Raw genomic sequence first — 7,070 nt, forward strand, 5'->3', positions numbered from 1 at the left:
TCTCTCTCTCTCTCTCTCTCTCTCTCTCTCTCTCTCTCTCTCTCTTTCTTTCTTTCTTTCTTCTTTCTTTTTCTTTCTTTCTTTTTCTTTTGTGCTTGGGTAAATGTTATAAGACATCCAGGGCCTCCTTTAACTTAACTCTGAGAAGCCAGTTCTGTGGGAATATTTCTACAGACTAAAACACTGGCTCATAGAGAAGTGAAGTAACAAGGAGAAATGTGGCAGATATGGGGCTGATCCCAGGTTTCAAGACCACGCTGTACCCACTGCTGTACCACGCTGCTTCTGTTTGTCACACAGACGCTTGGCAGTGCTTGCTGCACGCCCTGCCCATGCGCCCTGCCCAGGCCTTCTCACAGAATCACCAGTGACTTCGCCTCCCTCGTGTTCTGCCTCCTTAGTCAGCATGGCTCGGCTTGCTGGCCTGCCCTCTTCCCTACATTTTTGTAGCTCACATTCTTTTATGACACGGACTTTTGAGGACAAGTCACGGCCCGGAAAATTTTTAGATGTTTACATCCCAGACTCTTCCTGAAATCCTTCCATGAACCAGCTATATAGCCCTGGGAATATTGCCCCTTTCTGGTCTTCAGCTTCCTTGTCTGTAAAATAGGAGTAGGGGCTGAGTGATAGCCTCATTTCCTGAGCTCCCTTCCAGTTTCTGCCTTCCATGGGTCAACTGATTCTCTACCATATTACTGCCCACAGGCTGTGGCATCTTTTCATCAGTAAGAGCTATGGAAAGTTATTGTCCATAGGGCCAGAGAGGCATGTACTCTAAACCTTGTTTTAAGGTTCATGAAACAATAATCTATTAATAAATATAGTTCTGAAATCCCCACTGATTGGCCTATTCACAAGGACATTCAGGAAAAAATTAACCAGAGAGGCCAATTTGATCTTCTGGGAAATGTACAAACTAAAGAGCAAACAGGGCATTATAGCAGAGGGATGGGCTGAGCTAGAAGCCCAGTTCTCAAATGTTGATTAAGTAGTGGATCTACTATGTGTTCCCAAAAGGAGGTAGGGGCTACTAAAAAAAAATAGACAGGCAAAACTGAAGTCTCTGCTCTTGCAGAGTCCATAGTCTTAATGGTAGGGCCAAGGAGCTGATAAGATAAATTTGTAAATAATAGAATTGCTGTCAGTGAGACTTGACCTACATGCCACTGTAGAGAAGTAGGCTGAGGACATTTACTTTATTGCGATGCCTATCAATAAGGGGAAAGAGAGCCTCAGGGGATACTAATGGCCTCAAATTTCAATTGTTAGTGGAGGTTAACCCAACAGTTCTTTGGACAGAATCATAGTATTGCGGAGCAAGAGAAGAAGAAGAATGCATTTCTTTCATTATAATATGATTCTCAATTTGTTTCATAGTTTAGGACAGTGGTGGCAGACCTAAGGCACGCGTGCTGCAGTGGGCTGTTTGTATCACTGAAAGCTGTGAAAGTTCGCCATCACTGATTTAGGAGATTGTCAACAATGTGATTAAAATGGAATGTGATTAAAACCCAAACAGGCCAGGTATGCGGTACCCTCCACTTATGAGACTGAGGCAAGAGGCAATTTCAAGGCCAGCCTGAACTACATAGTGTGATCCTGTCTCAAAACAAAAACAAAAACAACAACAACAACAAAACAGAATACAACCAACTAACCAACCAACCAAACAAACAAACATGGAAGTATGTGAAACCCAAGGCGTACTTCGATTGATTTGTTCATGATTTGACCTAAAACATATTTTACATTTAGCAAATACTTACTTACAGTACTTATACAAGCAAACTATTGCCGTGCTTAATAGGTTCATTTAATTCTCATGAAAACTTTAAGAGATAGATTATATGATTACAGTAAAGGAAAATGAGGCTCAAAGAGATTAAAAAATAATGTGTCCAGGGTCACAGAGCTGGAAAGTGGAGCCATGCACAGGGGTCTGCGTGAGCGGGACGCGCTGGCTGCTGCCTCCCACACTCACCAGCTTGTGCCCTGTCCCCAGCCTCGTGAGCACCGTGGGCGGGGCCACAGAGGTGAGCAGAAAACTCTTCTTTTTCTACAGTTTTCAAGTGATCCTGGGAAATTGGTTGTAGCTGTGAGGGGCTCACCCTGTGCCCTGAGCTGAAGGCTCTGTGTCCCCCACCACACCTGGAGCCCCCCTGTTTTCACACAGAGCTGTACTTTGCCTCCTTCCTCTCCTGCCTAGCTTTGCTCACCTCTATCCCTGAGGAACCCCAACCTGAATCCAGCCCCCCACCAGGACTCTTTGGGCAGGGGGAGTGAGTGGGTTGGAAGTAGCAGCAACACTCTTCTAGTCAAAGTCACTACCATGGGCGTGGGGCCTCCCCAGAGCACATGAGCTTCCCGTTGCTATAGGACCACCAAAGCATATAAGGGAAATATCATAATACCCAACCTACTAGATGGCTGATAAACCAAAATCAAAGAATGAATAATGAGGAAAAGTGGAGGTTAAAAGCAGGAAATTTTATTCAGAGGCAGCTCCTGCCTGAGAGTGACAGGAGGGGACCCAGAAAGTGGGTTGCTGTGGACTACACTCTCTAGAGGAAGTTTTATAGAGCAAAGTCACCAGGTGGAGCAAGGTGGGACAAAGCTATGGTCAGCCAATGAGATTACAAGCACAGCCACTTAAGTAATGTCAATCCAATGGGGAGGCAGGTCACATAGCAAGTGTACATGGGAAGAATCAGGATGCTTTTTAGAAGAGATGTGTGAGGAAGTCCTGGTCACCTACCTAGGTGACTGACCGGTGTCTATCTAGACTTTGTTGGACCAAATGATTCCAATTTTAGTATATTGCTTACCCCTCAGGGAGGCAGGGAGGCTGGGTCATTTCAGTTTTGTCCTGAGATCTGGCCTTCAGTGGATGCGCCTGAAGCCACAGTTATGCTGCATTCTCATCTTCTGCACTGACCCCCTCGAGGGCCCAGCCCTGTCTTTTATTTTTATTTATTTATTTATTTATTTTTTTTGTTTTTCTCCGGTACCGGGAACCCAGCCCTGTCTTGCCTGTAACATTTCCACCTAAGCTAGCTGTTTCTAATACTGTTCCTGGACATCTATTCAGATGGGAGGGAACCAAAGCATTTTTAGGGTAGTTGGAAGAGATGATGGCTCCTGGCCTCTTTAGTCTCCGGGATACCGGCCTCCAATTTGATGCCGTACACAAAGGGCCCCTGGACACAGTCATAGAAGTTTGTGTTCTTCTCATTGTAGTGGTTCTCAGCCTATTGCATGGCTTAGGAGGTTGTTGAGAGTCCAGGGCTTGTATTTAGAAGAAAGAAAGCAAAAGCAGACACAATGCAGAGTCCATGTACTGGCTTTCAGGAGCCGCAGAGCTGAGGCACGGCATCCTATCTGGGGTTCACCGAGGGAGCCAGGGTCTTTGTCCAGTAGTGATGGGAGCAGGGTCCTCCCTGCTGTCCCACAAATGAGCTGGCCCCTGCTCCCATCTGCAGATCTTCTGGGTCACTCTTGGAGTGTCTGAGAGCTTCCTGATGTCCATGAATAAACCAGACAGATAGGATGCTCATTTCTTCAGTAAGCGTTTCAGCTCTCAAGGGGGTATGGGCTTATGCATCCACTTAAATCCGAAAAGGAGTGGTGGCCTCTAGTGTGTGTCAGTGCCTGTGCTCTGCCGGACTCCGCCAGGTCGCACAGAGAGGTGAAGAATCAGCGGATGCCTCTCAGCCTTCTTGCTACACCTTTTCTCTCTCTTTTTTTTTTTTCCCCCGGTACCAGGAATTGAACTCACGACCTTGCACTTGCCAGGCAGGCGCTGTGCCGCTGAGCTAAATCCCCAGCCCCTACACCTTTTTTCTCTTGCTTATAGAATTTTTACTTTGTCAAGGTTTTGTAACAGATATTTTATTTCCAGAGTTTCTTTTGTGTTAGTGTTGGGAGTTAATTCCAGAGCCTCACATGTGGTAAGCATGTGCTATCCCTCAAAGCCACATGCCCAGCCCCTATTTCCAAATCTTAATTTTTTTTTTTTTTTTTGAGATAGGGTCTCACTATACAGTGCAGGCTGGGCTCAAATTTGAGGCAATCCTCCTGCCTCAGCCTCCTGAGTGCTGGGATTATAGGCTTTTCCCCCACACCCAGCATCTGCTGGTTTTTTGTTCTTTTTTTTTTTTTTTTTTGAAGGTCAGGGGCTTTGTTCTATTCATCCTAGTTTTGTGCCCACGTGAACATACAAGCTTTAGAGACAGAACAGGGAACATACTATCAAGGATGAGGGAAGGTATGAAAGTCATCACTATGTAGTACATCCATCCTGGGGAGAAGTGACAGTCTGAGCTGCACCTGCTCCTACTAGATTCCACTTTCAGGCTCCAGACTCATGAGTTGCTCCTGACTCTCCCAGTGTGCTGGACCTTGTCCACAGCTTCTTTGTTTCTTGAAATTTCATTTTAAGAGAAAAGAGTTCCAAGGCATTCAGAGTTGTAGATCATTCTTTGCAAACACTATGATGATTTTTTTTAGTAATAGTTCTATGTGTAAGCAGATGTAATATTTATCCTTTGTCCCTTTTCCCACTCCCAAATTCCATGTTTTGATTTCTTTCCTAGGGGCCACTTCATGGAGACCAGTCTTCCTTGAATCCCTGGGCCCTGAGAACTTGCTTTCATCTTTAAATGAATAGCCTCTCAGAGATCGCCACATTGCCTCCTGGCTTTGCCTGTTACTGTGAAGAAGTCTGAGGCTAGCCTGATTCTGTTCTTGAAAGGCACTATCCTAGTTTTCTTTTTTTTTTTTTTTTGGTTTTCTGAAACATGGTCTCACTATGTGGCCCAGGCTGGCCTCAAACTCATAGTGATCCTCCTGCCTCAGCCTCCCAAGTGCTAGGATTACAGGAATGTGCCACCATGCCAGGCAAAGACATTTTTCTAGCCAAAAAAGTAGAAAGGACATTATTTCCTAATAATGAAATTGAGTAAATTTTGCTTTTTTGGAAACTCTCCATTTATTTCATGCATTTGGCCTCAGCCCCATGATAACATCTTTCTGCCTCAGGACCCCTTCCCAGGCAGTTTGTAATGCCAGCCTAAAGCCCGCAAGGCCTCACATTCTGGAAGCTGCACTCATTTTTGCAGATTAGGATGGCTACAACTTAGTCCTCAGCCTTTTTTTGTGTGTGGTACTGGGGATTGAATCCAGAAACTTCACACTGAGTTACACCCCCAGTGTTTTTTTTTCTTTCTTTTTTTGAGACGGGTTCTCACTATATTACTAAATTGCCCAGGCTGGGCTTGAATTTGCGATCTCCCTCCTCAGCCTCTCAGCATGGAGGAATTACAGGCAGGCACCTCTGACCTTTAGAAAGGAATGTGTTGGAATTAGAGATATGAGCCAACCAATCCTAAGTGAGGGACAAGATAGTCCATGCAGGGAGCGAAGGACATAGAAAGACAGAAAAGATGGACTTTGTTCCTTTATTAACCTAGTTACAGCGAAGCTAAATCTACATGAGTGCTGTGTGATTATCAGATTATGGAATATTGCCTCACCTGACTCTTGTCTTGCTGATAATAATAGTATCATAGTAATTCTGCCTTATAGTGAAATTTGTATAACTATGAAGTAAGCAGGAGGGAAGGGCAGAGAAATTAATGTTATAAATTTTTCTACTTATCACAGGATAGCTGCTCAACATGTCTTCCATAGACCCTAAAACACATTTACTCAGAATTTGCTTTATGCCAGGCCTGGAGTCTTACATTCAGCCTATCATTTAGACACTCTAGGACCTCACACTTTAATCCCCCCAAATACCTCTGTATTAGCATTAACACTTCTATTATGTTATACAAGAAACTACTATGGATTGGATTGGTTAGGAAGTTCCTCAAGGTCCCGCAGCTAACAGATAAACTTCAAACCTAGGTCATTCTGATTTAGAAGCCCATCCATATCACAAAGCTTCACGTAGCTGGTTTGGCAAATATTTGCCATGTAAAACATGTTTTTGATTTGAATCCTTGGAAGACAAAACTAAAACAACTTAGTTGAAGTATGTTAATTATAATCAAATGTTCCAGGGCACTGAACAGGACTCAGCAATTCACAGAAACCACAGCAACTCATGCAGCTTTTAAGAAGCTGTTACCTGTCAGGATGGGTTATGTACCACTGCAATAACAAGCACATGCTATTTCTCAGTGTCTTTACACAACCAAAACTTCTTCCTCATGGCCAACTCACGAGGCCAGGCCAGCAAGGGGCTGGGTTCATCTTAGGTCTTTAGGGCCCTAGGCTAGCGGGAGTTTCATATCAACATGCATGTCCATGATTGCTGAGGCTGGAGGAGTAAGTCTCACACACTGGCTTTTACAGTGTCTTCCCCAAAACCACACATTTCACTTCCATTGACATTTCTTTGGCCAAAACAAGTCTTAAAGCCATACTTCAGAGAACTGGGGAAGTGTACCTCACTGTGTGTCTGGAAGGAAGCTAGAAAGGTCTGATGACTAACAGAAATCCCCTTCCCCACCTACAGGCAGCCATGTATCTGTTTTTTGTCACTATAGTTTTGTCTTTCCCAGAATGTAATGTAAATGGAGTCACACAATATATAGCCTTTTATGTCTAGCTTTTTCTGCTTAGCACGCTTTTGAGACACTCACATGGTTGCCTGTTGAGTTGGTCCTTCCCTTTACATTAGTAGGTGGTATTCCATTGCAGCCATTCCACAATTCTGTAGGTGAAGGGCTATTCAATATTTTTTTCAGTACTGAGGATAGAATCCAGGCCTTAGCCATTCTAAACAAGAGCTGTAACACTAAGCTACATTTCCAGACCTTTTAAAATTTAAGTTTTGAGACAAGGTTTCACTAAGTTGCACGGGCTGACCTCCAGCTTCCAACCCTCCTAGCTCAGCCTCCTGTATACCTGGAATTCCAGGAATGTACTGCCAATGCCTGGCTGTCTAGTATATCTTTAAAATACTTTCTTCCCAAATACCTATTTGAGCACTGATATGAGAAGTTTTTGCTAAGGGTTCCGGTTCAGTTACATGTCAGAGCTGTGCATTTATTCACCATTAG

This window comes from Chinchilla lanigera, unplaced genomic scaffold (genome assembly GCF_000276665.1).
Source record: "Chinchilla lanigera isolate Chin_1 unplaced genomic scaffold, ChiLan1.0 scaffold00026, whole genome shotgun sequence".
In the NCBI taxonomy this organism is placed as follows: domain Eukaryota; kingdom Metazoa; phylum Chordata; class Mammalia; order Rodentia; family Chinchillidae; genus Chinchilla; species Chinchilla lanigera.